The sequence below is a fragment of the Pseudorca crassidens genome, chromosome 16, assembly GCF_039906515.1.
Source record: "Pseudorca crassidens isolate mPseCra1 chromosome 16, mPseCra1.hap1, whole genome shotgun sequence".
Taxonomy (NCBI): domain Eukaryota; kingdom Metazoa; phylum Chordata; class Mammalia; order Artiodactyla; family Delphinidae; genus Pseudorca; species Pseudorca crassidens.
Window position 1 is genome coordinate 11,942,777 of NC_090311.1, and position 17,294 is coordinate 11,960,070.

The window sequence follows — 17,294 nt, forward strand, 5'->3', positions numbered from 1 at the left end:
GTCACTGCTGACCCGTGGAGTTCAGAACAATGCCGGATACACAGCCCTCCATCAATGCATGTGACTGACCTCCTACTCACTGAGCAACCTCGGGAGAGCCAGAGACCCCCCTCTGGGGAATGCCACCGACTCCGAGGGGTTGTAGAGGCAGGGGCGGGGGGGGGGGGACCAGGGAAGGAGGACGCAGACGCTCTTGCCTCCTGAACCTTTGCCCCATTGACAGTGTCTACAAGCAGTGGTGGGGCAGGTGGGGCACTGTCACCCCGGGGGATAGCGGATCCTCCAGAGACCCCTAGCAGGGGCCCCAGGGAACCCCCTGCCTCAGTGTGGAAGGAGCCCGACAGGCCCCGCCCCCTCCTCAGGCTCCAGGCTCTCCAGCCTCTGCTCAAACACCTGGAGGGACCTGCTTTCTGGCCCTAAGAAGTATTTACATTTTGATTAAGTCTGGTTTTAAACCACCAGGTAGGCTGGCCTGAGGCCGATACACCCCAGCCAGTCCCGCTGTAATAACAGCGCACTGAGGGGCAGGTAAGAAATGTGGGCCCGAGGGAGGACTTGCCCCTGCTCCCAGGGGCCTCCTAACCCCACTCTCTGCCCTAAGCTGCCTGCCAGAGACAGGGCACCACCGGCTCTGTGAACAGAAGCAGTAAGCAGTCTGGGGAGCCCCGAAGTCCTGCCTGGGAAATAAACACGTGGGGCAAGGAGCAGGGGCACCCTGACCAAGCTAGACTGCGAGGAGAGTGGCCCTCGGGCTGCCCTGCCCCCAGCCGGGGCCTCCCTCCTGCCAGGTGGTGTCTCACCCAGAAAGCAGGAAGTGAGTCTATTCCTAAGTGGGGACTTGCACAAGTTACATTTTTCTCCTGTTGGATGTACTCTGAGGACTCTAGCAACAACCAACCACTGTGAGACCTCAGGAGGCTGGAAGAGAGTCCAGTTATTTATTTACAACCTTCAAGTCTCCTTGAAAGTGTGATTCTGGAAGCAGCAAATGACACCCTAAAGGAATGTGGACTCCTGAATTCAAAATATCCACTGGGCAAGACATGCCACCACACCTACTCCCTGCCACCCCACCTGCAAAGGGAAAAGGTCTAGGCAACTAACGAATGCTTCAAAAAGGCGATTTCTTTCATTTCTGGCCCCTTTCATAGGAAATCAAGCTTCCTCGGCACAAAACAGGATTCTGATTGTACCACCTGGAGCTGTAATGGCAAAAAGATTTTACGCCTGTGAGCTCCAAACAGATGGAAGTGGCTGCCTGGAGTTCCAGAACTCAAGACGGTTCAGGCTCAGTGGACAGGAGTGCAACAATTGATTAGCAATGTCTGCTACTGGCACGAGCAGGGGGAATAATGCTATACATACTACATGTTTGCAGTTTAGGGCTTAGCTAAAAATAAAAAGCAAAACCAGCAGTGGGAATTCAGAAAACCGGGGATTCAACTGGTAAGGAAACACGGTCAAAGTAACTCAAAAGGAGAGCCAGAAGCTTTCGAAGGACCATAGAGAGAGCCAGTGGTAATTTCTAGGGCAAAGGAACAAATCACTCCCAGAAGGATCCAGTCACTTCCTCAGCAGCTGTCATGCAGATGGGACATGTCCCAGAGCCGCCCCCATCTGAGCTGTCAACCCACGATCCACTCCCAGCTCCTCAGCGTCAATCCCAGCCTTCTCACGAGGCAGAAGGGCGTTTGACCTCTAGGGTGCAGAAATAAATACCCAGAGTTATGAACAGGGTTTGCTGCTTCCGTGGGGATGGGGGGGTGTCTCCCTGATGACAGGCGTCCATTTAAAAACAAGGGGAAAGAAAGAGCCGGAGCACAGAATGTTCCATCACTAGGCTTCCCTCAGGCAGGGCTGTGCAGGAGTGGGGTTTACAGTGCGGTGGGGAAAGGACAGGCCTACCTAGCAGAGCACCGTGGGCATTTTTTCAGGACAAAGTCTGCACCTCTGCCTGTATGTTTCTACCTCCACACGAGGCCAGAGGAAAAGGCTCCCAGCATGACTGCCTGAGGAACCTTCCTGGGAGGGCCAAACCCCACTGGGGGTTGCTAGCTGGGTTCCCGGTTTGAGAATCACAGCTAAGGAACGGCTTATAGGCGAGTAACCCAGATAATTACAGGGTTGGGAAGAGGGTGAGTTCAAGGAGGCCACATCCCTCAGCCGGCCGTCCAAGGGTGACTTCCAGGGAATGCAAGTCATTTCCCAGAGGAGCAAAGAAGAGAGTGAGTGTCCATTTCTACAGAACAAAAGAAGATGTGGGAAGGAACTTCGTTGCAGCACAGAGGATTGACGTGAAACTGGAGGGGAAAGTTCCAGAACACGTTACCCTAACTGGGAGGCGAGGCTCAGTGCAGTGCTGTGGGGTCTGGGGTGTGGGGATCCAGGGCAGAGCTCTCGGGGGACCCCCGGCCCACCTCTGCCGACCTGTGTGACCTCGCAGGCCGCTTCCCCTCCCTGACTCTGGGCTTCCTTCCCCATCAGGCGGGAGGAACGGTCCCCAGCCCGCATACCTTGCGGGGCTGTCGTGACCGTCAAATGTGTGTGGGAGATAGTGGAAGACCGTGCGAAGGAGCCGGCTACAAGTGCCTGCAACCACGTGGCTGAACCTTGAACGCGGTGGTGAGTCAAAGAGGCCACAGGCGCAAAGAAGCGGGTGGCATGTGACTCTGCGCATCCAGGCTTCGAAGGTGGGCAAAACCACCCCCTGGTGTTAGCACCACCTTGGGGCAGGTGGACATTGCAGGGGGGTCCCAGAGGGCTTCTGGGGCGTTGGCTCTGCAATGCGTGCACTTTGCAAAATCCCATCCAGCAGGACGTTGATTGTTTCTGCCTTTTCTACATGAACAGTACACCTCAATAAAAAGCTTACTCGCCCCCGCCAAAAATGTCTGGAAGTCTTTTGTAATCTTCTAGTATCAATATAAGGGAGAGTGCTGCAGAACACACATGCTATCTATCCCCCAGAAATGAAAGGCAGTTGAGACAATTTCCCAAGGTCTCAGTTCACCCTGTGACTGGGGAAAAACTGAGGGAACCTTGTCCTCCTTCCAGGCCAATGAGCTTCTAAATTGGGCCACTATGTAGGTGACAGTGGGGACAACTTCTGCCCTTGGCCAGCGGCACACTGGCATCTTTCTCCAGACGGGATGGCCCCCACCCCCCCCCTTCCCATCCTCACAATATACAGAACCCTGTGGCTCATGCTTTGGAAGCTAACACACTACTCTGCGAATAAACCAAACGTCAATTCTGCACCCTACAAAAGGGAATATTTATAGGCTCCTTCCTTGCAGGCTCCCTTCCTGTGCACCTCTCAATTTTAACACACAGTTGCCAACTCCTAGAAACTTGTGGTGCAGTGGCACCCAGGCTCAGCGGGTAATGCATGGTTTTCCACTCTTCAGCAGCATTTTTCTTTAGGGAGAACACTTGATGCTTAAAGAAAAATCTTAGCAACTGAGCTTCTGCAAAGCTCAGTACCAATGGACCTCACGTTGCATCATGAGGATAAGGGGCTGCTCCCCCTTAGAACGTCTGCTTGAACGGGGGACTCGGCGGCACACCGGAAAGGGCTCTGTCACTAGCCACCATGAAACTGGAAGCGCCTTCAACCCACCCCTTCTCTTCTCCAATCCTCACTGATACATGAGAGCTTGGCTAGACCACTGGCTTTCAAACTGTTTCACTAGGACCCTGTAGGGTGCCCTGGGGACCTCCTCAGGAACCGTTAGAGTGGAGCAATTTCATTTGAACAGGTTTCTAAGACATCTAAACAAGTTTGGAAACTACAGAATTAGATGAGCTTAAGGCTTCTTAAAGGAGAACAGGATTCTGTCTATCATGGTATGAAGGATACTCCCAAGATGGACATCTCTGTCAGAGATCTAATATTCATCTACATAGCACATCGGTCAATAAACACCTACCATTCTGGGCACTGAAGATGAAAAAGGAGATGCGGCCTGCTCCCTGAACCCCAGGAGGCCCCAGGGTGGTAGGAGGAGGTCAGGCCAGCCTTTAGAAGGTCAGACTGGAGCCGAGGAATGTCCTAACCACAGGAGGCATGGGGACAGGCGCACACGAGTCTGCCAGGAGAATCAGGGAAGGCTCCACAAAGGGCGTGTTTGAGCAAAGACTGGACTTTGCCAGGAGCGGGGAGTGTGCCTGAGGGTAAACGGTGTTCCTGGCAGGAGGAACAGCATGTGCAAAAGCACGGTAACCGGAAAGCAAGGCTGAACAGGTCAAAGCTGGAAGCAGTGTGGGCCTGAACCTCGGCAGGGGCAGTGGGTGTGGGGTCCTGGAAGCACAACACAGAAGCTGATCTCACTGTTCTGGTTTTTTTTGCGGTACGCGGGCCTCTCACTGTTGTGGCCTCTCCCGTTGCGGAGCACAGCCTCCAGACGTGCAGGCTCAGCGGCCATGGCTCATGGGCCCAGCCGCCTTGCGGCATGTGGGATCCTCCCGGACCAGGGCATGAACCCGTGTCCCCTGCATCGGCAGGCAGACTCTCAACCACTGCGCCACCAGGGAAGCCTGATCTGACTGTTCTTGATAACAGGGGAGGATGGGAGGGGGACTTAGGGAGGGGGGTCTGGACAGTCTCCCGTTTGTTGAGGCAAGAGGAGCATGTTTGGAGAGACCAAAAACCACAAGGCCCATTGGAAATGTGAAGTTTGCAGTGCCTGGGACGTCCAGACAGAGACAATGGTGTCAGAGAGAGATCTGGGCTGGAGGTGGAGAGTGATGCGGTCAGGGCGGGGGACAAGGAACAGGGCGTTCAGAAGCACGTAAGAAACCCCAGCTCTCTGCTGCTTTCTGCTACATCCGATGCCTCTCACTAGGGTGTAAGCTCCCGGAAGCAGGACTCTGTCTGCCTTGTTTGGCACCTGGAGTCGTACCTGGTACACAGGAGGAGCTCAATAATCTTGATGAATGAGTAAGGGAACAAACGAGCAAACAGTACTGACCTCAGAGACCTGCACTGTGAGGACCGAACAAGACGTCACAGGTACAGTGCTAAGTGGAGCACATGCATGCAGTAAGTGCTCAATAAATGTTAGCTGGGATTTGAACTTGGGTCTGTGCAATGTTCTCCCACCACCATACAGGCATCTCTCCCAGAGTCAGACGCCCTTTTCGCCCCGCGGGAAGGGTCAGGAGTAAGTACAAATGCATCTTCTCAAACCATGAAGCCCGAGTCCCATCCCCGCCCCACCCCGATTCCGCTGCTCCCCCGCCCTACAAAGTGAAGGGGAGGGTGAAGATACAGCTGCTTCCAGACCCCAGGGGATTAGCAGGTGATTGTCAAGCATCTGAAAAGACAGCGTGCTCTTGTCATTACTAAACCATAATAGACGCATCTCACCCCCTCCAACCGAAGGTGTCTATTTCAGGTTTAACATAACAATAGAGTATTGTTCCCACTCCCTGACTTGGGTACCACCCTGCAGAGACGGTTGAGTGAGGGACCGCTGCCAGAGCGTCTAGGCACCACCCACTCCTCCCACCCACTGTATCACCAGGGGCAGGGCGGAGCCAGCACGGCAGAAGGAAGCCTGCCTTGTGCCTGGCACCGGGAAGGTCGACACAGACGGAACGGATCTACGGTCACCCATCGTCAAGAGCCACTGGAGTGACAGCCTCGCGGGAGGTGCTCTGGCACGGTGAGGGTGGACAGGAACAAAGCCACTTAGCACACGGAGCATTTGCTGGGTGCCCTGCTGCTGCTTCACTGAAGGCAACCCCGCACTGGAGCCTTACAACCACCCCATGGGAGAGCAGCATCTGTCAGCTAAATAAAGAATACAGCAGCATGGCCAGAAGAAAGCGTACTGGACCCCAAGTCAGGAGCCTGGGTTCAGGCTGGATGTGCCTCTGTATGTCTCTGCGGGCCTCTATTTTCTCATCTGTTAAACGGGAGATAAAAATACTTCCCCCGCCTTGGTTCACAAGATGGCTGTAAGAGTCAAAGGAGAGTGTAAGCAAGTCCCACATGCGGTCTCTTGACCTTGAACTATTATACAATTGATACCTAATTTCTCTAGGGCTTCGTTTCTTTATCTATAAAATGAGACAATTCTTGCTCATAGGCTGTCGGAAGTATGACATGGGCTGACGTCCCCAGGCACTTGGTTCAGGGCCTGACCCAGAGCTAGCGGTCAGTGTCACCAGGATTAAGTTATTAAAGGCACTTTGTAAAGTCAATATGATTGGAGAGCCCCACCCTGTCTCGGCTGGCAAAAGGCATCCTTAAGTTTGTGTACAACTTCAAATGTACTTATTCCCTGAGGGTAAGAACTAAGTTTGGGGCTTACGTACTTTTTTTAGCATTCTCTGGAAGACCCCCAAAATAGCCACTAGTCTGAGGCAGCAACCCAGAAACAATGAGCGGATGAGCGCCACGCGAAGGCACCGGGCGACTGTGAAGGCTGACGGGGGCGGGGGGGGGGGGTCAGAGGAGGCAGCTCCTTCCTGGCTCTGGCAGGCAGCTCTACACCCACCAGCGCCCCCGTGGTCACGCCCGCCACAGCAGATGCTGCTGGGTCCACCCATCCAGCCACAACCCCAACGAATGACCCCAAGAGGAGCCTGGGCTCAGATGCCTGCTTCTCCAAGGATACCAGGCTGAACCCCCTACACCTCAGCGTGTAGCTAAAAGGGCAGCACAGATTTCACCGAGTTTCCTGCTGATCTGTGTTACTTTGGAAACCCAAGGAACCCTCCTTTGCCGCTGATGCCAGCTTCCAGAAAGTGGAAGAGATTAAGCCACAAGAAACTTGAAGGTCATAGAAGAAGACACCCCCCACCATAGGATCACCCCCAGCCCTCAATGCCCACCTGCCCACAGCCGGCTCCGGGGGCCTCCACCACGTTGTTTCCAATGCCTAAAGACCTCCCCCCACCCTAGATCCACCCCCAACCTAATGTCTATCACCCCTCAAGGGCCAACGCAAGGCTCACTCCTCGGCAAAGTTTCTCCTGCTACTCGCCCCAGGCCCGCCTCTCCTGTCCCTCTTGCTTTCCCCTGATCCTCCCCACTCTATCCTGGGCGCATTTACTGAATAAACAGGCTCCCATCTCTGACTTGTACTGCACCGGGCTTGCCGCTGGGAACACAGGGATGACAGCCCCCTCCTTAGGGGAACCCGCAGTCCAGAAGACAAGACAGGCCAGGAAGCAGATGATTATGCCCAACACCAGGGACTACAGGACCCAAGTGAACAGAAGGCTGTAGAAGCACAGAAGGGGAAAACCAAGGCCAAGGAATCTAGAAGGTCCTCCAGAGGAGGGACGTTTCATCATGCCCTGGAAGGACAAGTAGGCGCCCTCCAAGCAGAGGCGGGTGAGAGGGCATTCCAGGCAGAGAGGCTCCAGAGGGTCAGGGGTCCCTGACAATGGCTGGATCATGGGGTCTAGGACAGGACGGGAGTCTGGGGAGAGAAGTTAGAGCCAGTCTGTGGGAGGAAAGCCATGATCAGACGCAAGTTTGAGAGTCGTCATGATGTTGGCAAGACCAGGAGGTATTTCAGGGGCTACTGCAAAAGTCCAGGCAAGAGAAGGAATGAGTCTCTGAACCAGGATAGTAGCGGTAGAGGTGACAGCAAAGGACGGAGGTGATGAGAAGGGCCACAGGTGGAAAGAAGCGGGGGACAGAGGCATCTTCCAGAAGCCGCTCAGCACTTGGGGGTTCTTAGGCTTCAACCTCCCCTGCTAAAAAAGCAAGTGCTCCTTTTAGGCAGCAGCCAGCTTTTCTACTTTTCTTGAGCACAGAGCAGCCTCCCAATTGGTAAGTACTTGCTGAACTAAAAGTTTTAAACTCTAGAAGGATCCCTGAAATGTCGGTATTTGACATGCCTGACCCTGATCTGAGTGGAACAAAGAGCACGGTTGTACAAACTGTAAACAAGAGAACCCTATCCCAATCAGGTCAAAGACAGTTCAGCTGGAGCTTAATGAAACTGCCTCCAGAAGTCCATCAACAAACCGCTGCTGGGTCGTGGGGAGACTCGGGCACGGGGGGCATCTGGTACAAAGGCCAAGACACAGGGAAGACACTCTCTTCCAGGCCTCCACTCATCACTATCCGGGACGCTGTGTGACCATGGCCAAGTCACCAACCCTCTCTGGGCCTCAGATCCTCAGATCACCAGATGAAAATTCAGAGGCTACAAATATGTCCACAGGCTGCTGCCACCCTTGACCCCCACAGGGGGAGAAAGCCACAAGCACAGCAGGCCCCGCCTCCCATCCTACCCCACACTCTGCCCAGAATACCAGCTCCTCAACGCAAAGACATATTAAAGGACTTCCTGCTGTGGAGGGAGATGCTTGTTTACAGCCCTCAGTGGGTCCAGTCCTAGGTCTTCAGAAGGAGAGGAAAAGGTGCTCAGAAATCCTTGATCACAACAATGACCAAAACAGCTGCAGGTTCAGTTTTCAAACACCTCTGCGAATCTTTGAGTAGGGGCCACATACACATGGTTCTGGGCAGAAAATAGCTCCAAGTAGCCTCCACAAAAACAAAAAAACACCTTACTCTCCCCATTCCTCAACCCCTTTTCTTAAATTAAACTCTTTTAAAATGACAGTTCTGAAAAGAAAATATGCTCTCTTACCATATTTTCTCATGCAGTTAAAAATACAAGTGTTTCAGGGGAAAACGTTTTGTTTGAGGTCAGAGGGGGAAAAAAAGGCATGTTTTTTGAAATCTTGGAAAATAAACAGACTCAGCCCTCATCTGCAGGCTCTCTGGGAATGTGACCTGAAGTGCTGCTGGGGGTCGGAGAGCTGTTTAAAGGAAAGTTCAAGGGCACGCCGGAGGCCAGGAATTAGTAGCTTGGACACTGTGTCCCCCTCTCCAGATGACCGGCCTGCTAGCCAGTCGGGATATGAGTGTCCAGGAGATGAGACGCTGCGTGAGCGGGTGAGAAGGCAGGGAAACAAGGGCACCGCCGGAGGGTCCTCATCTGACCGGGCCAGGCTGTGGGGATGCACTGTAGGCGGGCAGGAGAAGTGACACCAGTGAGGGGTGGTAGAGCTGCTGTCTACCCAGGGGACAGGGTCACACCGGGTGCCCCCTCGGCCTGGCCCACCCACTCTTAGCAGCAGCTCAAGAAACCACAACAAAGCCAGCCCTGGGGAAGGCCAGGAAGCAGGGCTCGGAGGTGACTCATGCTTTCCATACGTACTTATTAAGCACCTACTGTGTGCTTAGACCAAGCAACACACACTGCGACTACCACTAGCAAGACAGCCAAGGCCCTTGTCTGCATGGAGCTTACACTCGGGTGCTCAGAGCCCCTCCACTCTCTCCTCCTCATTCCCCACCTGGCAAGCCCACATCAACCAGGATGGAGTGAGCCACGCCCCTGCCCTCAAGGCTCACAAACTTCTGGGGGGGATCTGCAGGCAGTCAGGATGGGGAGAACAGACCCCGCACCGAGGGTGGCCAGCCAGAGAGATGTGGCCCCAAAGGCGCTGCACACCTCCTACGTCCCCAGCTCTGAGCTAACCATGAGAGCAAGGGACACAGGCACAGGCTCCATTCCTACCTGTGAGGACCACCCAGCCCAGAAAGGCAGAACCGAAAGCCAAGGATTCAGATGCACCCGGAAGCAGCAGGGCTCCGAGCAGAGCTTTGGACTCAGACAAGGCTCACTTTGGACGTAAGGCTCACCGTTCACGAGCTGTGTCTACCTGGAGAGTCCCTTTGCCTCTCTGAATCTGAGTTCTCTCTGGTGATGTGGACATGACAGTGCCAACCTCCCAGTGACCAACGTGCCACTGGCACCTGACGAAGCAGACCCATCCTCCTATCTGGGCTTTAATGGAGGTGTGAACAGCAGTGTGGGTGACAGCAGAGGTGGCCATGGATTTTGCCAGAGAAAGTCCAAAACATTTTAAAAGATGAAATGTCATCTGAGCTAAGTCTGAGATTAGAATACAATCTCTACAAGAAGAAAAAGTAGAGAAGGCATTCGAAGCCCAGAGGAAACAGGCATTTTTTTTCCTGGGGGCCTTCTAATGACATTTCTTTGTCCTGAAATGAAAGATTTGCGATGAATTATTAATAATAGATGGATGGATGTAACTTTTCCTGCCCTCCTCCCTTCCTTCCTTCCCTCCCTCCTGATCGTCAACATAAATTTACTGAGCACGTACTATGTGCCACATACTGTTTTAGGTACAAGGGACAGATTAGTGAGCTAGACAGACATGACATCTGGAGCTGACATTTGACCCTCACAACCACCCAGAGGTGGTTTCGCCAAGTTAAGAAACTTGAATTACACATAGCAGCTTTGAGCAGAAACAGATCAAAGGAAGCCCAATCAGCCTTCACCCCCGACTCCCCCCCTCCCCACCTTTCCCACCGAAACTGCCACATGGGAATGGATGACCGTGTGCGTGGCGGGCTGAAATGAGCAGAGACAACAGACTTCCCGGCCCCCTCAAAACTCCTGTTAACCACTCCCCAGCTCCTCTTGTAAATAATCATTTAGACTCCAGAACAACCTTTTCCCTTCAAATTATAGCAAGTTGAAAAGGAGAGTCCTCAGAGGCCCGCAAACTCCTGCAAGAATTGATCTTGCCCTCGTGGCTTAAGGAAGGGTGAGGGGGCCCCAGAGGCCCCAGGTGGGATTCCACACAGTCCACTGATGAGACGTTGCTGAAAAGCCCATCACTTGCTGCGGCAAGCATGTTAGGCCAAAACGCCTAATACACAAACACACTCTTTCTCCCAAGCGAGGGGTCAGATTTTACTTCAAAGGACTTAAAGCACTTCGGGAACTCGATTAATGAAAGAAATTATTCGGTGAGCTCAAAATCGCCCTGATGAAATATTAAGAATTGTTGAAGCGGGCTGAAGGGCACAGGGGCCTCAGTATGCCATCCTCTCTATGTCTGAGCACACCTGAAATTTTTCAAAATGAAAAGTTTTAAAAATTCAGATGAAACAACAACACAATACCTAAAGGCTATAAGATAGATAAAAATAAAAGATCCACAGTAGGGTTAATAAAAATAATAACCTCTGGATTTCTGCGATGCTTGGCTCTACAAACTGCTTCTGCATGTACAGCATCTAACTTGAACTTGCAGGGAAAGTAGGGATTGTTAGACCCATTTTGCAGACGGGGATGCTGAGACAGCCTTGCCTGAGGGCTTTCCACCAAGAAGCTGTAGGTGAGGTGAGAGAACTTGTTGCCTGGACTTCATCCCCGGCTCTGGCGCAGCCTTAGTGGCTCCCGGATCCTCCACTCCTGCCTCAGGGGATGTGGACTTATCGACCAGTTGTTGTTACTTTTTATTATTATTATTCTTTTTTTTTTTCTTTTTTTTTGGTCGTACCATTTGGCATGCGGGATCTTAGTTCCCTGACCAGGGATCGAACCTGTGCCCCCTGCATTGGAAGCGCGGAGCCTTAACCACTGGACCGCCAGAGCAGTCCCACTGTTATTTTTTTAATGTTAAAATGTTTTGCCTGCCATCATTCCTTTTCCCTGGCCACCTAGTCCTATTCCTGAATCATAGGGCAGGATTTTAAGAACTGTGCCATGGCCACCTTGTCTGGCGGGGAGACTGGCCACAGATTGCTCTGATCTCTGCCCTGAGCCAGGAATCGAGACGGGGGAGCCTGGCCCACGGAGCCCTCTTCTCCCCACCAACCCTCCTCTCGCTACACCTTAGGACCATCCAGGAAATGTTTTAAGTGACAGTCTTAACCCCTTTCATTCAAGACCCATTTAAGAAAACACTAGTGCATTACTGTCTCCCCTTCCGTTTACACACCCTTCCCCACCCCCCGGGTCTGTAATTTCCAGTCTCCCCTGCTACAGGCCGCCTCCAAGCCCAAGGTGCCCTAAATGCGTCAGCCAGCGCCGACCCCGTGATGTATGAGTCTGATGACTTCACTCTTGACACTTGAAGACATCCTCTATTTGTATACTCAGAACCTCTGTTATGTCTGAAACCTCGTAACCTTTCCTGAAGAACACACCGTACCTGTTCTGAGCTCCGGGAGTTTTGCAACCGCCTTTGGCCAAAAGCAACACAGCTCAGAGCCAGATCCCCACGCAGACTAGCAGGGCTTCCCCGCAGCTCAGGGCTGGAAGCGCAGGGTGTCTGCGCTCTGCACAACCCTGCCCACGCCCCGTCCCAGAATGTGGGTGAGATGCTCCATTCTCAGGGGCAGCCCCTAGTGGGATACTCCCTTTTCGAGGTGACAGCTTTCACCCAGCATACACACCTGAGGAGAGACCCAGCGAGTGCTTTCTGGAACCCAAAACACATGCTCAGGCCTGCCACGCCCTCTCTATCTGTTATTCCCTTTGACCACTTCCTCATGCTTCCTCAGCTGCAAATGGCAACAAACCCCAATATTCATTCATTGACGAGCAGAGTGAGCCCCGATGCCCAACACAGAAACCACTGGACACGACTAGCTACTGAGCACTCGAGATGTGGCCAATCCAAAGTGAGATGTTAAAATACACGCTGGATTCTGAACAGTCAGCATGAAAAGAACCTGCAAAATATCTTAGTAATAATGTTTACGTAGATGACATGTTAAAATGATAATATTTTGCTTAGAGTGGATTAAATGAAATATATTATAAATGTCATTTCAGGTGTTTCTCTTTTGCTTTTGTTTTTCTTTTACTTTTTTTTAATGGGATGACTAGAAATTTTCAGTTTCACAGAAGGCTCACATGAATTTCCTATTGGACAGCAATGGTCTCGACAGTGACCCTGACCCACAACCTGAGTCCAAACGTCAGCTCCATTCACTAGTTATTTGACGTTGGGCAGGTTTCTTTTCCCATCTGCATTCCAGCTTTCCCACCTGCACACAGGGGATAAAAGTACCTACTGCCCAGGGCTGGAGGAGGATTCGATGAAACCATATAGATTTGCAGTTACCGTAATTCCTGGCGTTCAATAAATCGTGGCTGCTATTATTCATTCAACAAAGATTTGCTGACCTCCTGACATGCCAGGCTCCATACTAAGTCCCGGGGACAAAAAGAGGAACCTTGAGGGCTTCCCTGGTGGCGCAGTGGTTGAGAGTCCGCCTGCTGATGCGGGGGACGCAGGTTCGTGCCCCGGTCTGGGAAGATCCCACATGCCGCGGAGCGGCTGGGCCCATGAGCCATGGCCAGTGAGCCTGCGCGTCCAGAGCCTGTGCTCCGCAACGGGAGAGGCCACAACAGTGAGAGGCCCGCGTACCGCAAGAAAAAAAAAAAAGAGGAAACTTGAAACATTCTCCTGCTGGAGGCATTCCCCCTCCCACCCCCCAGCCCCAAGTCAGGCCTTAAGGAATCAGGTTTACCTCTCAGCTTTGCTACTAACTGTGTGACCTTGAGTTATGTATGTCATCTGCAGAGTGAGGGGTAGGATGTGCAGCTCAGACAGACACTTGATGACTCTGAGATCTCACGGAAACCACCAGCACAGGCGGCCACAGAGAAGGCCCGTCCCCAGAGGGCGGGCATAGAGCTCACTCCACCCCAGGAACAAGCCTCCCTGGGTAAGAGCATCTGTGCCCGAGGCCCCACTGGCACTTGGCCAGGGAGCCCAGAGATGGGGCATTCCAGAAACCGGCAACTCACAGCCCCAGGAATGTGTGTGAGTTGCTCCCTCCCCCAGGCCCCACCCCATGTCCTCATTTCCCAGCCTTGGAGAAGGACTTGCAGGGCCTGGGGGTGGGAGTGGGAAGGTGGGGAGGGGGAGGGAGGTGGGGCTTGGCCTCACTTTCATAGAAGCTTCAAGATCAAATATTTTGTATGATCTTCAAATGAGACTACGCTCAGCCTGAGGGAGAGGGGACACTTCTGTTTGATCCCAGCTCCCCCACGCCTGCAGCGCACTATGAATCAGTATTTCTTCCACGTCCTCTCATTACCTGGTACCCAGAGCTGCTGGCAGTTTTTGTTTTAAAAGCACCATCTTAGTAAAGGTAAATCGTTTTAAATACCATAATGTTTGTAACCTTCCTGTGGAATTTAAAAATTCTGGGGGACTTCCCTGGTGGCACAGTGGTTAAGAATCCACCTGCCAATGCAGGGGACTCGGGTTTGAGCCCTGGTTCAGGAAGATCCCACATGCCATGGAGCAACTAAGCCCGTGAACCACAATTACTGAGCCTGAGCTCTAGAGCCCGCGAGCCACAACTACTGAGTCAGCGAGCCACAGCTACTGAAGCCTGCACGCCTAGAGCCTGTGCTCTGCAACGAGAGGCCACCGCAATAAGAAGCCCGCGCACCGCAACGAAGAGTAGCCCCCGCTCACCGCAACTAGAGAAAGCCTGCGCGCAGCAACGAACACCCAGCACAGCCAAAAATAAATAAATAAGAAAGAAATAATAAAAAGACAATTCTTCAATAAAAAATTTAGTTTAATGAACTCGTAGCCTCAGAACGAAACAAAACAACAGAAGCAGGCCAAGCCCCTTGCCACCTTTGAGAGGCCCTGAGATGCATCCACCTTTGCAGAAGGACCAGTCTCCATGGGCACCTGTGACTGTCCAGGCTTAGAGGAGGGATTGGACCCTGGTCAGCAGGCTGCTCATGCCCACCAGACCCTGCCACCTGGAGTAACTGCAGGCTCCCCCTGGCCCCATAGACCTGCCTTCTTAAAAGAACTTGCCTTGAAGATTAGACACTCAATCTTGTTTGCTCACGAGATAGCAGCCCAAATGCTTCTAGAAAGCCTCCTCAAAGCCTCCAGAGCCTCCACCAACGCTGGACCCTACTGACAACTCCCAGAGCACTTGTCTCTACTCCAGTTAGATCTGGGCCCGACCACTGGACGTGACAGCAGGAAGCTGTCCCAGACCCCAGGGCCAAACTTATCTGCTCCAGGTGAGAAACCTGGACCCCCAGAGGGCCTCAGTCCAGCCTCCCGGGGGTCTGTCCTACCCCATGACCCACATTTCTCCAGCAGCCTCCGTGCCCAGGCCCTGGTCGAAGGAGCTGGGCACACAGTGGCATGAGACTGGCTGAGTTGGTGAGGGGGCCAGGTAAGGAGACCAGACCATGCTAAGGCTGGTGAGCACAGGTGGAGGAGGGGAGAGGGAGCGCAAACCGCAGGGACAATCGAGCTGGGGTCAGAGGAGTGTCTCCCAGGGAGCAACGTCAGGGCCGAAGCCTGAAGCACGAGTGGGACCTGCCCTGGCGAAGAGCTGGGAGAATGCTCCAGGGCCAGGGAACTGCACACGTGAGACAAGACAGTGAGAGGAGGGCCTGTGCACACCCAGGGAACTAAAGTAGTGCGGGGGCCCGAAATCCATGCAGGGAGGGGCTGTTGGTCACTCACCAGGGTGGCGGGTGCAGCTCGATTTGAACTCTAGGAAGGCTGCGCTGCATAAACGGGCAGACTGGAGTGGGGGACAAACCGGAAGTGGGGGAACCGCGTAGGAAGCCACAGCGATCCTCTAAGCCAGAGACGATCCTCTAAGCCAGAGACGTGGACGGAGAGTTCAGAGGGAGAATCGCCAGGATTCATGAGAAGTAGGCCGGGCTTGAGAGTCAACACCGGGTTTCTGTCCTGGGTGACGGGCCACTCAGGCTGTGTCTGGGCAATGAGACGGCCCCTGAGACACCAGAGGCTCCACCAAATCCGCCCACCAAGTCCAGTAACTGGCTGCTTGCTTCTCTGTGACTAACGCACCGTCATAGTGTTCAGCCAGGCTTCCTGGCCCCCCTGGGGGATCGGATGACCTGATGGCCTGGTTCAGGGACGGCGGTACCCGAGGGCATGCTTCCAAATGGGCAGGGGCCCAAGAAAAAAGGCAGCCAGGCCGCACCCCGGAAACCTGAGGCAGCCTGCCGGCATGGAAGGCCCAGCACGCTCATGTCAGGGGCCAGCCAGATCCCTCCCTGTGAAGAGGATATGCCACGTGGAGCTTGGGTGCAGAGCACCAGCTCGCCCGCAGGCTGGCAGTCACAGGCCGGACATACAAGCACAGGCTGAGCCACAAGGAACAGTCTGTGTTGCCTTCGGTGCGCTTGACACCTAGCGGGAGCTAAGGAGCCAGAGGAAAGGGGCGAAACAGTAATCTCAGGGCACAGACTACCAACCCAGAATTAGTTTGCAAACCGGGATCTGGATCACCGAATCAGACCCACAAGAGCTGCCTTGGGAGCAGCAGGGAGGGGTGAATTTTTTTCCAAAGGAGGTGTTGAAGGCAGGATTTGCAGTAAATCTGAGAGGGAGGTGAAGGGGTATGCTAGGTGAAAGGAACGATCCAGCCCAGGTGTGGACACAGGACATGATGGCAAATCAGTCTGGTCAGAGCAGATCCTTGTAGTGAGGCAGAATGATCAAAGTCCTGAAGGCAAGAGGCGGGCATTGGGCTTTATCCTGCAGGCAGTGGGGAAATCATTGCCTCCAAAGTATTCTGCGAGGAAAGCAGCTTTAGCAGCTCCTCAAAACATTAAACACAGAATTTCGTTACCATCCAGCAATTCCACTTCTAGGTGTATAGCCCAGAGAATTGAAAACAGGGGCTCAGACAGATACTTGTACACCAGTGTCCACAGCAGCACTATTCACGACAGCCAAAAGGTGAAAACAACGCAAGTGTCCATCGACAGACGAATGGCTAAACAAAATATGCTATATCCATACAATGGGATATTATATACATGCCACAATGTGGACAAACCTTAAAAAGATTATGCTAAGTAAAATAAGCCAGATACAGAAGGACAAATACCGTACGGTTCCACTAACACGAGGCACCTAGAGTAGGCAAATCCATAGAGGGAGAAAGCAGAAAAGGCGACCAGGAGCTGAGGGGAAGAAGGAATGGGAAGTTACTGTTTAATGGGTTTAGAGTTTCTGCTTGGGATGATGAAAGAGTTCTGGAAATGGTTCGTGGTAATGGTTGCACAAAACTGTGAATGTAACTAAGACCACTCAGTTGCACACCTTTAAATGGTTAAAATGGTAGATTCTATGCTTTGTGTTTGCCCAACACCTGGAGAGACCTGGTTCACTCCCGGGCAAGCATGGCGGAACTGGACAGAACACGTTTACTCCCTCTCCTTCCTGAGACCCCTAAAATGACAAGGAATAAGACGGGTATCAACCTACAAAGGCAGAGGGAACTGGAGAGCGGATGACAGCGGACCAGAGCTGTTAGAACCACTTTTGAATGATGACAGAGGGATGGATGGGAGGGCACCGGCCTGGCAGGCCACAGAAACCTGACATTCACATCCCTGCAGGTAGCAAAGCCAACAAGAAAAAATATGTAAGCTGGGGGCAACGAGGGTGCTGGCCCA

At 53.0% G+C, this 17,294-nt stretch overlaps 1 protein-coding gene across 4 annotated transcripts in view; it reads right to left on the reverse strand.

The window, feature by feature from the left end:
- GRK5 (G protein-coupled receptor kinase 5) overlaps window positions 1–17,294 on the reverse strand; it is a 224,604-nt gene that overhangs the window by 144,456 nt on the left and 62,854 nt on the right. Inside the window, exon 1 of one of the 4 annotated variants that reach the window (XM_067709254.1) lies at window positions 15,322–15,642. The exons of the other annotated variants lie outside the window; for them this stretch is intronic. The gene's annotated coding sequence lies outside the window, so the exon portion shown is untranslated. Of the gene's footprint in view, window positions 1–15,321; window positions 15,643–17,294 lie in introns of those variants that run through there. 4 annotated transcript variants of the gene reach the window in all.